At 40.1% G+C, this 14,018-nt stretch overlaps 1 long non-coding RNA gene across 1 annotated transcript in view; it reads right to left on the reverse strand.

The window, feature by feature from the left end:
- Positions 1-225: 225 nt before the first annotated feature.
- The window catches only part of LOC116437518, a 28,379-nt gene continuing 14,586 nt past the window's right edge, over positions 226-14,018 (reverse strand). Inside the window, exons 3-4 of the long non-coding RNA XR_004237345.1 lie at positions 406-413; positions 226-236 (exon numbers count right to left, since the gene is read on the reverse strand). This is a non-coding gene — a long non-coding RNA (uncharacterized LOC116437518). The remainder of the gene's footprint in view (positions 237-405; positions 414-14,018) is intronic.

Genomic DNA, 14,018 nt, shown 5'->3' on the forward strand with positions numbered 1-14,018 from the left:
ACAGGGCTTTATTGTTCTTTTTTTTTTATTAAGGAAACGGGTATCCAAATTAAGTGTTCAAATTACCATGACCAACTCATGTATGCTATTTGCATGACTTGCTAAGGCTTTTGCAGATTTCAGGAAATTCATTTGCCTTTCGAAATGGAGGCTTCAATGTTCAAATAGAGCACTTACCCTTCAACTCAGTAGGTGCTTGATGGAGCTGAACAGCTGCACCAGCTTGAAAAGAGTTACTATTGTGCATTGCACATTATGGTCCTGAAAGCAAGAACTGACTGCTGCCAACCCACATGGCTCTTCACATTCACTGCTGGTAAGTACCCTCCAGTTGAGAAAGTGATGCTACTGAGCATTTTCCTCTGGCTTGCTTTCCCCCATGGTGATACACCTCTATGGACAAACCTTTTCTTCTGCAGTTACCATGCTGAAGCTAGAAGCACTGTAAAGGATGCTCTTATGGGTGATACAGGCAGAAGACAAAGAGCTGATCTCAGATACATTGTCATTAACTCTGTGCTTTTTCTCTGGCTGTAATCCCTTGATGACACCCCTGTTTAGGTAGCATTAAATACTCACTATTTAGTCCACACAGTCCATCGAGGAAGAGGAGGACATTGTATTGCAAAGGCTGACTCATTTTGAGTGCCAAGTGCAATAGTGCTCGCCACAAAAAAATAATGCTATATTCAAATGCACTCCATGCAGTCTTCCCGACATGCTCTTTAAAGCATTGTATTCTAACTAGGCAGGAGGCTCATATCTGATGATGACCAGTGCTGGCTTCTTGCTCTGTCGGCTGGCAGGTGCGGGTAGTCCTGTGGAGGCAGCACAATCAACCCCTGTGGAGGAAAGAGTCCTTCACACCACTCAATGGCAATCTCTCCTGCCAATTAAGGGGATTTGTGGATGAAATCCAAGGGGAATTGCAACCCATTTGCCTTGGCTGGGAGAATGAAGGCTCTGGTCGGTGCAGGCGGGGCTGTAGGCAGGGAGAAAAGGAAAGAGCTTTTTGCAAACAGCTCCCTTTTGGGAGACATACATGAACTGGAGGCTATTTTAAGCTTAAAACCAAAGTGAAACTTTTGAAAGGACAAGGAGAAATTTTTAACCCTTCATATCTTGCTAAACTAGCAGGCACTTGGAGCAGACTACAGCACAGTATTCTTAAATGCTCATGTCTCTGTTACAGTATGTAAGTGAAACATCACTGAGAATTTGTGCACTGTTTATTCACTTTTGGTCGTAATGACATGATTTTGACATTCACATCATGAACACAAGTCTGGAACAAAATACAGCATCAAGGCAGATGGATATACAGCAAAAAGGATGTCTTCTGTGGGCCTAGGAAGTAGAGGGGAACCCCAAAAGACTTAAGTCACCCACTATATTTTACACTGTCAGTCAGAGCCAAGAGAGAGATATAATTAGTGAATTTAAGTGTGTGTGTGGAATATCATCTGGAAAAGGCACCAATATTTGACAGTCTTACCCCCCAAAAGGTAGGATTTTAACTTTTTTGAAGGTAATATCTTCACACTAGTTCTGTTGCTCAGTGGCAGAGGTGCTGGGCTATGCTTCTTCTCAGGTAACATCTGGGGTTAAGTGAAAACCCAGTAGACAGAGAATAAAGGCTATCTCTGCCTAAAATCAGAACTCTTGTTCCTCCTTATCCTTTTCAGAGGTTGTCTTAGACAAACCAGTGAGGCTGTTTTGTAGTGCTGCTCTCTGATAGATCAATAATCTTTACTACTATATGTTTTACAGAATGTGAGTTTTGAGATGGTGAATTCAAAACAGCCTTGCAAAAACAGGCATGAGTATGACAATTTTTGCATGAGCTGATTTTTTCACTTTAAAATACTGCAGGTAAGGTTCAGTTGTCATGAATCATTGGACCCATGTCTTCCCTTATGCAGTCCTGCCATCAAACCACTCTCTCTCATAGCTAGCAAAAATCAGTGAAAGTAATTTGTCCATGGTCAAATGGTCTTTAATAAACACCAAGATGTTCTGTTGCTCAGTGGCAACATTTCTGTCTGTGAATGAAGCAGTAAATGATTTTATTATTTATTATTTATATTAACATGTAACCTGTTAGTAGTTCTGCAGGTTTAATCCTGAAATAACACTTTAGCTTGTGCTCTAAACAGCCTTATCTCATTATATTGAATTTTAAAGTTGAAGAAAATATACTTCTTAGAAACTTGGATGCATAGAGTATCCATTGAACACTTAAAAAAAAATCGAAATAATTTTGAGTTTTGTGTCTTCCAGAGAGGAATTCTGCCTTTGCCATTCCTACAAAGGGGTCTCCCCTTACAATGACCTCCATCCATTCAGCTATTGAGACCTCAGAAATCCTTTTCTTTTCATGGTGAGAGGTGTTAGGATAAAAATAAAATTTTAAAGGGTTAATCATAGTTGTATATCTCTATCATACATGTATATCTCTGTTGGCACCAGGCACTGGTAGAATTATGTCTAGTATTACATTTCTACAGTAGCATCTCTTGGCTTCTAAGAAAAATACAACTTGTATATCTGCTGTAAAGAAACAGGATGTCCTGACACAAGACCTCTAGAAGCTCTCTGGACTGCTCAAGGATGTGCTTGTGCACAGGAAAACTGCATTGTGAACACGGCATGGAATCAGCTCCTCAAAAATTCTTAACAGTGGTCTTTAAATGCTCCTTGCTGCCCTCTTCCTCCACACTGCCATCATCAAGTATGGGATGACTAGAGGATATCTTTTCCTTTTTTTTTTTTTTGCCATTGAGGTGCAATGTTAATTACAGGATTATCCTGAACACTCCAGGACATGTAGGCAGCTGGTCTCACTGCTGTCTGTGGGTAATAAACACCATGCACATTTCCTGTTTCCTGATCTCACACTGAGTATATTTATAAGTATGTAGATTTGATGGTTGATTTCAACATTTACCATTGTTTCCGTCTTTCCCTCTCCCCAAAGAACATTCCTTCCTGAACTGTATCAAAGTAAAGTACATTTCTGGGTGGTGAGCATTTGTTTCCGGACAGGTAACACCCAGCAGAAACAGATAACTCCATAGAGTTGATGTTTCAGTGTGCAGATATTTTTGCAGCGCCACAAAATCCCAACACAGCTCCTGCACGTCCTACTAGTGTTGGCATAAAACCAACTCTTTGCCAGCTGGTATAGATCAAACTTTTTTACTGTTCATTTTACTTTGAGCTACATATCATATGGCAGCTGGTGGTGTGCTTAAATATAAAGAAAGAACAGAGATGAATCCAGACAGTGAAGTTACATCTAAGCCTTCATCTTTGCCTATGTCCTGTATTTCCAGAGATTCATCTAGTCTTGTTTCATGTCTGGCACAATGGTTCTTCATTGCACATGGGATAATGTCTATGGCACTAACAGGTGCACAGAAGTTTTGGTTTATTGTAAGCTTTATTTTTATAAGGTCTGCATATTGTGTTTTGTTCTTTTTTTGGGATAGGTTTTTTCATACTCTTCAAGCTTGGGGTACTAATTTTTTACCTTGTCTTAGGCAATTCCTTACATTAAAAAGAGCAGTTTTTCAAAATAAGCCCCTATTTCTATATAAAAATCTTAGTATTGGCAGAAGATGATATTTTGATGACAGTATTCACTGTCTTCTTTTTCCCCAGTAAGCTCTTCTAGCATGGATTGCAGCCAGATCTACACACATTCATGACTCTCTATTGACCTACTCCTGGATAGTAGGAGCTTTCAAAAAGAATTCTGTACTTGCACAGTCTTGTTTTGGATCCAGCTTGGATATTTAATATTTTTTTTGTTTATCTTGAAGATCTGAGAAAAGTCCATTTCATAAAGGTCACTGATGCAAATTTGTTCAATACTGCATTCTGATTTCAGTGATTTAAACTGTTTAACTTCACATGAAGGACTTCTTACGCTTTTATTTTTTCTCAAAACTTTCCTTAACATTCAGCCAACCTGTCTCTTCCTACTCTTCCCACAAAAATAGTTTTCTTAACTCTTCTGTCTAAAAATTTCAGAAGAAGTTATAGTGTCAATTTTTCAAGCAGCGATGCAGGGGTGTTGTGTCATGGTGATTATTAAATTTCATGAGGTATTTGACCAAATCCTTTCTGAAAATTATTTTGAAGTTTAAGAAACAGTCAGTTAAAACCAACAAACATGCATCTAGAGCAAAGTAAACTTACTCTTGCTGGAGGGGGATTGGGCTAGGGTATATTTAAGTGAACAGGACATACACAGGTTCTGCAATACCTCACAATATGCACTTGTGAGTGCTGAGAGAGCTGGCCCAGGTCTCTGTGAAGTGACTCTTGGTTGTCTCTGTGAAGTGACTCTTGGTTGTCTCTGCAAGGTCATGGTGATCAGGAAAGATCCCTCATGACTGCAAGAAACTAAATATCACTCCTGTCTTCAAGAAGGGCAAGAAGAAATATCTGGGGAAGCACTGCTCAGCCTCATCTCAATCCTCAGGAAGACGGTGGACTAAAAAATTCTGAAAAATTATCTCAAAACATATTAAGGACAAGCAGGGTATTTGAAGAAGTCAATATGGATATATAAAGTCAGATCATGTCTAACTATTCTCATAGTCTTCTACAATGATAAAAAAGGGCTTTATGGATGGGAGGGGCAGGGCTATTAAGCTTGATTTAACAAGGTGTTTGCCACTATCATAGAAAATGCTGACAAAGCTGATGAGGTATAGACTAAATACCTTCACAGTGAGGTGGATTGAAAGCTGTCAAAATCTCTTTACTAGGTAAAGAGTTGTGAAAGCAGCACAAATTCCAGCTGGAGGAATTCCACTTCTGGTTTACTCCAGGAGTCAGTAGTAGGTCCAAAGGTGTTTAACATGTTTTAATGATCTTAATGATGGGACATTAAGTAAATTTGCTGAAGATACAAACCAGGAGGAGTGGCTAGTTACATCAGCTGTCCTTGCTGCCATTCAGAGTGACCTGAACACAGTGGAGAAGTGGGATGCCAGGAACTCCATGAATTTAAATTAATGGAAAGAAAAGTCTGTATCTGGAAAGGAATAATTCCATTCACCAACAAAGACTGAGAACCAACCAGCTGGAAAGTAGCTTTGCAGAAGAGGTACAGGGGGTCCTGGTAGACAGCAGTCTGACCATGAGTCAGCAATGTGCTCTTCCCATGAAGAAATCCAACAGTATCTCAAACTGCGTTAGAAGATGTCTTACGAACAGATCAAGTGATGTGATCCTTTCTTTCCACTCAGCAGGGGTGAGACCCTCCCTGGAATGCTGGGTCCAGTGCTGGGCTTTCCAGTACAAGAAAGACATAGACACACTGTGGAAGATACAGTGAAAGGTCATTAAAATGTTGAAAGTACTGATGCATCTGCCATATGAAGACAGGCTGAGACATCTGCAACTGTTTACCCTAAGGAAGGCTCAGGAGATTCTAATCCATAATACCTGATGGGGTGCTAAAGAAGATGGAGACAATCTTCTCAGCTGTGTTCAGTGACAGAATGAGAAGTGGTGGGTACAAACTGAACTGAAATGCAATAAATACTGCTTAAAAATAAGTTTTAAGAAACCCTTTTTTTTGTTTTTTTGTAATGGCAATGACAGTCAAACACTCATGAAAAGTCCACAAAGGCTGTGGAGTCTTCATCTTTGGAGATAATCAAACCCAACTGGACATATCCCAGAGCAACCTGTTGTAGCTGTTTCTGCTGTAGGCTCTCTGCTCTGTCTCTCATAAGCAGAAGTAGGACTGGCAAATCACTAGAGGTGCTGGCTAGCCTCAGCCACAATGTGGTTCTATGATTCTTCTACTGGAAGGTGCCCCTGACCACAGCACAGGGGTTGGAACTACATGATGTTTAAGGTCCCTTCTAACACAAAGAATTCTGTGATCCTATGATTCTGCAACTGAGACAATTAAATCCAATAAAAAATAAATTTTCTTTAAGTTTCTAATTAATAAATGAAAATGGAACTTAAGAGCCAAAGTAACTGTATGGAAAAAAAGAATTACACAAGAGATGGCATTCTTTTCAGAAGTTGTTTCTGACCAGGTTGATTTCAGTGAGAGAAATTAGCAGTGCAGAGCAGTGAATAAATTGTAAGACCAACTCCAAATGCTGTTATCTCTGTATTACATTTCCTTGCTTGGAAAGTCCTTCTTAAGACTTGGAAGTTCTGTATTTGAGACTAAAGATAAGATACCACATGCAAAACAGAAGAGATACTATATGTCCTTTTAGTGACTCTTCCCAAAATGCTCATTGAATGTGTTTAAGATCTAGATTACATAATTCTGGTAGATTACTTCTGAGTTAATGCCAACAAATTGCACAATCCAAGAAGGTGAAATTCTCCCAAACTACAGCAAAATTATTGCTGCCAAAACTGGGTTGAATACTTTCCAAGAGTATTTCCAAATAAAACTCCTCCATTACTCACTTGGATGCCAATAAGCCGGTCAAATTTAAACTTTGGAACTTTAAATGCAGTGAAATACAAGAGCTCATTTGCTACATTTTCATGACTAGCAGGATTTTCTTTCTATTTTTGTTTTAGCTATTAGAGGATATTTTCTATATTAAGAAATAAGTTGCCTGTCCTGGCTTTACTGAAGTTATCAAACTTTTTGTGATCTTACATAGAACAAAAGAAATGCAAAAAAATTACTAAGATTAATTGCCTTCTCAGTTAAATTGGTAAAAAAAAAAAAGGGTCATAATTTTTATCTATACTATTGTAACTGAAGAAATAATGCATTTTTCATTCGGAAGTTTATTATAAGTGCTTAGAAATCTAATTATCCTTTCATGTTTTGGGGTTTTTTTAATAGTGAAAGTTGGTCTAATGATTAAATATTTAGTAAATTAACTCATAACGCTGCCTGTATCAAATACAACTTGTCAGTTTGTGTATATAACTTTGTGAGTGGAACATCCTACTAAGTGAAAGTAACAATAAAAGATAATAGTATAAATTCAAACAACATAATTAGGAAAAAAATAGTAACCAGTTATTCATGCAATTATTTTTCATTTTTAACACTCTTTGTACTTCATAAATTTAGGTCTCTTATGGGTCCTTGATGTCTACCAGAACCCTGTCTGCCAGATTTCGCTTTTGTGTTACTTCAGTGACTGTTATGAAACTACTCAGGGATACATTTGGTCCCCTCTGAGACACCTTTGGAGGTGGAGAGGACAGTTGACTTTTTACAGTTTTGCCCATTTAGCTGTGAAATTTTCAAATATACAACACTAAATCACATTATACATGTCATGCATTTATGTATATGGTATGTATGGGTGTTTATGGATCTGCTGAAGACCAAATGGTTTCTTCATGAGAGCTCCGTAGACAGAGAATGGTTGTAACTTTCAGTCTGTATAGACACATTGTTTTCAATAAGTAATCTCTAGAAAGGCATTTTAATTCTAAATACTATGAGACTTTGAGGACAAAAAAAGTGGAAGCTAGAAGGAGAGAGATTGAACTGATCTGCTCCCAAAAATGGGATTGAAATGGGAAAAGGTCTTCACAGAAAAGAATTCTGAAAAATCTCAAAACACTTCAAAGAAAAGGCTAATGAAAGGCTCAGAAAAATGATTCACCGTTATTTAAGAGGGGGGAAAAACCATATAGAATAAAAAACCCCCCAGATGTTTGCAACAGAAAAGCAGGATGAAGCAGAATGGCCTTAATAAAACTAACTGTAAACACAAATTGAATTAAAAAAAAAAATCAAAGAAATAACTAAAGGAAAGACGGGGGGGGGGGGGGGAAACCAGGGATTAAGCTTTTTACAACATACATACAGTCTGCTCTTGATTTACAAAATGACCACACTAAAAAACTTCTGTTCTTTGGATTCCACCAGTGCAGTGAACCTGTTAGAGAGATCTGAGATCCACATCTGTTCCGTGATATTAAACATAGAAAGTTTTTATCAAATTTTCCATCTACCCATCATATTATTCTTATATGCTGTGGATGAATTGGGATTTTAGCTACACCTGGACAAGTGCAAAAAAAATCCTGATCTATCTCTGGTCTTTCTTGACCCTTATCCTTAGAAAGTGCTAGCACAGCTTTTTGAAGGACTGACATGAATTCTTACAAGGAAGCTTGCTGACTCACTTTAACTTTGTTATGAAAGAAAACTCTCTCTGTTTTGTATAAGGAAGGGGAAAAAAAGGGTTAGGAGGCAAAAGTGTGAAGAAACATACTTCATGTGTGTATGGAGCATGTGGGAGAAGCTTTTGGGGTCTCAAGCAGAGTCAGAAGAGAGCATTCCTCAATAGTATCAATCCCACTGTATGGAGTTAACCATGCACTCTGCTTCCGCCACATCTCTGCACCCATGCCTGCTTTAGTGTGTTTCCACTCTCCTTTCTGCTAGCCAGGCTCTGATCCAGAAGTCCTTATCCCGATAATGCAAAAGGATCAATCCTTTCTGTTCCTGGCGTAGCTCCCACCACTTGCTTTCTCCAAAACTCACATGGAAGCCTGCCCCTTGCTGCCCAGCTAGGCATTTTCAAAAGGACATCAAGTTCCCAGAATCCTGGGTAAGAATCCTGATGCCAGCAACACTATAAAGTATTAATGAAATCATCTGGAGGGCAAAGGAGCATGGCTGTAGGAGGAGGAAATGGGAGAGAGGTCAGGAGGAGAGTGCATGCAGATCAGGCAGGGTATGGGAGATATGGTTAGCTGTGGAAGGAAGGCCAGTGAGAGGAGTTTTTTATGCTCACAGTGCCTTGCTTTACTAAGTTCAGTGCTGTCATTTGTCACAAGTATTTTCTTATCTGTTTGTTGGGAAAATTTTTTGCTGCTTTATATGCATGTTTTGATTATAGCTGATGGGACACACACCAGTGTGCTAGGATCCCCGTGGGCTAATTCATTTATTGTTTACAGATGGCTATGGATTCACAGGTAAATACAAAGCAGTTTTTGAAATAAAACTTCTTTTTTTTTAACACCTTATAGCTCTTCTCCAAATAACTGAACCTGATATTTCAAAATATACCAGTGGACTGATTTAGTTTTCACATAAAGATTGTTCTGACTTTCCTACCAGTGATATTTTCCCTGTTGGCTGTGTCTAAATGCTTGCCTCTGTCAATGCTTATGGCATTGTATATAACTTGTGCCTATGGAATTGTGGGATATGGAAGTAGCTTCTTAGTCCTTTCTTTATCATCTGTCTGATTTGTGAATTTCTCTTCACAGCCCTAGGCCAAGAGAGTTAAAAACAAACCCAAAAAAGTCTGCTCCCTGCACTGCTCATGTAAAAAACTGAAGTGATTAATCTGAAATAAAATTATTTTTATTATTATTGCTGTCAAAGAGAAGTTCTAACTATAGTACAGCTTTTTGGAAAGATAATTCAGCTACGCCATAAATTTCCACATACAGACAAGCATTGAAAATGGAAAGCCAAGATATAAAAAGAGCTATCCTTGCAAACCCTTTGTGTAGCTCTAGCATCTGTTCTAGGCATGCCGGCCAGCAGGGACCTCTAGAGGCTACTCATGGCTTCATCCTCCTGTGCGTTGGCATCCATCATACAGGAGATGCATCTAAATACTCCACCATCTGTGGGACAGCCATTTGCTCCCATGGTGCATACATGAAAGTCCCACAGCTTTCCCATTCAGGACCATATGCTGCTCTCATTTATATCCCATGGATTTGGAACTGAGGCATAATGTAAATGGGAAAGCCTAGTTATCAGGATCTGCTGTTTAATTTATGCAAAACTGAGGCATTGTTATTCTGCAAATCATATGGTATATATTTTAGGAATCCATCATTTCCATAAAGATGGGGGTGCCCTCAAAAGTAGTATGTGTATGAAGGCACACATCTGAATCACAGAATTCACACCTACATTTCTATTACTACCTCACCTCCAGGCTCCGTGATGCTCATTTCTCACTTTTAAGTTAGATCTTTACAGACACAAAGACAAAAATTTGCATCTGGGCTAGGTTTCCAAATGCCTTCAATATTTAGTTGCATCTGTAGTTTTCAGTCAGTCACTGTCTATTTAAAAAAAGTCCTTTTCTGCAAAATTATATGAAGACTCTACTTTCTGTCTTTTAAAACTATGTTTTATTCATGTTTTTGTGAATTGAAATAGTGAATTGGCTCCACCATGGACACAAACTATGTTATTTGTGTTTCAAGTCAGATGATGTGGATTTTTTTTTAATGTATCTGTGTAATGGGTCCAGCCAACATGAGCAGTAAAACTCCTCTTATTGCTCCCATCAATGTACACTTATATGCAGTTCTATTCCTTTCATGATGCTTACCTTCAGTATGTTTGATTCCAACTATTTTAAAGTGTTGCGAGCCTTTTGTTGATGTCAAGCTGTTGGAACCATAGCACTGCAGTCCTGAGGGCACCACCATGTAGTGTGAGAGGAAACTGAACTTTGACCAAGCTAACCTTGCTCACTCTTGTATGTGCCAGTCTTTATTAGTTAGGCACCTGGTACTGGCTAGAAAAAGATACAAAGCCCGGAGGCTGCAACACGGCAAGTTCCTCATTGAATTTACTGCCAATTTGCATGTCCTTATGTTTTTCTCAGATGACGTGGCTTTTCTTCTGTTGCCATGAATGAAGGCTAGTGCATAATTCACCAAACTGTTAGAATAATAGAATCATAAATTATCCTGAGTTGGAAGGGACTTACAAAGATCATCAAAGTTCAACTCCTGGCCCTGCACAAGGCAACCCCAAGAATCTCACTGTGTGTCAGAAAATGATGTCCAAACTCTTCTTGAACTCTCTCTGCCACAGCCCTGGGGAACCTGTTCCAGTATTCAACTACCCCCTGGATGAAGAACCTTTTCCTGATATCCAACCAAAACCTCCCTTGACACAACTTCAGGCCATTCTATCGGGTCCTGTCACTCGTCACCAGAGAGAAGAGATCAGTGCCTGCCCCTCCTCTTCACCTCACAAGGAAGTTTTAGACTGCAGAAAGGTTGCCCTCACATCGAGTGACTTCAGCCACTCCTCCTACGGCTTCCCCTCAAGGCCCTTCACCATCCTCACTGGCCTCCTTTGGACACTCTCTAACAGTTTAATGTCTTTCTCATATTGCAGTGCCTAAAACTGCCCCAGCACTCGAGGTGAGGCTGCCCCAGTGCAGAGCAGAGCGGGACAGTCCCCTCCCTTGCCAGGCTGGCAATGCTGTGCCTGATGCCCCCCAGGACAGGGCTGGCTCTCCTGGCTGCCAGGGCACTGCTGACTCCTGTTCAACTTGCCTCTGACCAGGACCCACTGGTCCCTTTCCATGGCACTGCTCTCCAGCATCTTATTTCCCAGTCTGTCCATACATCCAGGGTTGCTCCATCCCTGGTGCAGAATCTAGAATCTCCCTTGTAAACAGTATGTGGGTGGTGTTTGCCCAGCCCTCGAATTTATCAAGGTCTCTCTGCAGGACCTCCCTGCCTTCTAGAAAGTCAAACAACTCCTCCCAATTTAGGGTCATTGGCAAACTCACTCAGTATCCTTTCAAGTCCTGCATCCAAATAATTTTTGGAGATGTTGAAGAGCACAGGGCTGAGGATGGAGCCCTGTGGAACCCCACTAGTGACAGGGCCCCAGTCTGATGTTACCCCATTCACTGTAACCCCTGGTGCCCGACCTGTGAGCCAGCTGCTCACCCATTTCACAAGGAATTTATTGCGTTGTGCACAGGACATTTTCTTCCAGGAGGATACTGTGAAAGACAGTATTGGAAGCTTTACTGAAATCCAAAAAGATTACATCTTCTGGCTCCCCTTGATTAACTAGGTTGGTTACCTTGTGATAAACGGAAATTAGGTTTAACAAGCAGGACTTTCCCCTTATGAAGCTGTGCTGGCTCTGATCGATACCTGCCCGTCCTTCAGGTGTTTTTCAATAACTCCCAGAAGAATACTCTTCTCCATAATTTTACCAGGCACTGAAGTGAGACTGACAAGACATTAGTTTCCAGAATCAGCCTTCTTGCCCTTCTTGAAAATTGGGACAACATTAGCCAGCTTCCAGATCCCAACTGGGATCTCTCCAGAGTCCAAGACTGTTCAAATATCATTGGGAGAGACCTTGCAATGACACCAGCCAGAACTTTCAGTATTCTCAGATGAATTCCATGAGGGCCCATGGACTTAGACGGATCCATCTGGAGCAACAGATCCTGCACAAATTCAGGGCCTACTGTGCGTTTATCATTATCACAGTCATGGCACTCAGGGCACTGGCACCCGTTTAGTTCGTCTTCAGTGTTGAAGACCTAAGCAAAGAAAGCTTGTGGGCTAGGAATTTGGTACCTAGATGCTTTATGGATTTGAACTCCAGTGCCTTCTTCCTAATACCAAGCAGATATTGCCTCTACCACTGTATCACTGAGGAAAATCATTGGAAAACCACTTGTGACACCTGAGGGTGCACTTATGTCTGTTGCTATGAAGAGCTTTATTAGGACAGGCAGTCCCATTTGTGGGTTTCTCTGATAACTCTCACTTAAAGATCCTCCTCAGTAAATGAAGTGGTCTAGCAGCCTTCAAACAGAAAAAAAAAAAAAAAACCTGAAGAGCTGCTACCTTTCTTATGCTGATACTCAGTTCACATTTCCTTTACTTTTTCAACACCAACAAGTAATATGGAGGCTAAGGAAACACAGAGCCACCCACTCCAGCCTTTGAGGAAGCTAGCAGTGATGCTTATCTCATCAAGTTTTGTCAAGTATTCATTACAAAGCTATAGAAATTGGAGACTCTTGCTGTCTTATGGCAGTGAAGAATTACTATGATGGGTTGCAATTGGTACTTGCTGAGTTCCTGGAAAGAATTAAGTGGAATGAAACAGGATTTAGCCAAGTTGCATATGTCATTAAAGTGATGCCACCATCTGGTGAGCTGTCATTTTTCACAGCATAGTGTGTTGATACCCTTCAGCACCCGAACAGGCACTTCAAAGGCTGTGGTTTGAGCTCAGCTCACCTGTGTGGGGAAAGATGCCCCTCTAAGGACCATGCTCAGGAGGGGAGCTGTCTTTGGGTCAGATGGGGTGCGTCAAGGAAAGCAGCCATTTCATCAGTGAGCAAGGGAGGTGTGGCAGTGAGATCCTAGATGGGTGTGGTTTCCTCATGGATTTTATGATTTCCCTACTGGGGTGAATTTCCATGCCTAGTGGTGAAGCCAAACCACCAAAAGGTTATTAAAGCCACCAAAGGTTATGAAAGGTCTTGCACACATAATAGCATGAAGATCTTACTCTTATGGTGCAGGAAATGCAAAACGAACATTAATCTGGGAAATATTATCAAAGTCTGAATGGCTATGCAGCCTGGCAGCTCAAGACAGGCAGGATTCTATCAATTTTTAAAGGTATTTTTAAGTATTACAAAAAAAGTTAGTGCTTAATTAAATACAGCCTTCCCTCCCAGAAAATCTGTACTTGTCATAATATACTGTGTGAAATTTATCTTCTGCCTGTGGTTATAAACCTGCATCTTTCTTTTCAACTTTAGTACTGAGGGGAGCAAATTTTTTCCTCAATCTTGTCAAAATATCACTGACTAATTTTAGATGTTTAGCTCCTCAGAGAGCAACAAATGGAAAGTTTTTTTTCTCTTTCACAGGGACAAGCCCTTCTCATGTAGTATTGCTGTGTGATTGATAGAAGTACTGAAAAAAATGGGTGCAAGGCTTTGCAGTGTTATGTGTTACATTCCATTTGCTTTCGCAGGTCTGTTGATTTTAAGAGGCTAGTCCCTTCATATAGAGTATTCTTTATCTTTGATCCTAACTTCATTTTCCAGGCTTTGTATTAACTACAGTCTGCTGGGTGCCTGATTTCATCTCTCTTCTTTCTTGTTCACATATCTGATCAGTGAATTTAGTGTCACTGAGGCTTATTCATCCCAAGCTTTGTAACCATTCTTCTGTTCTGCATATTATGTACTTTATACATCTTAATGTCAGCTGTCTGGTAATGATCA

This window comes from Corvus moneduloides, chromosome Z, assembly GCF_009650955.1.
Source record: "Corvus moneduloides isolate bCorMon1 chromosome Z, bCorMon1.pri, whole genome shotgun sequence".
Taxonomy (NCBI): Eukaryota; Metazoa; Chordata; class Aves; order Passeriformes; family Corvidae; genus Corvus; species Corvus moneduloides.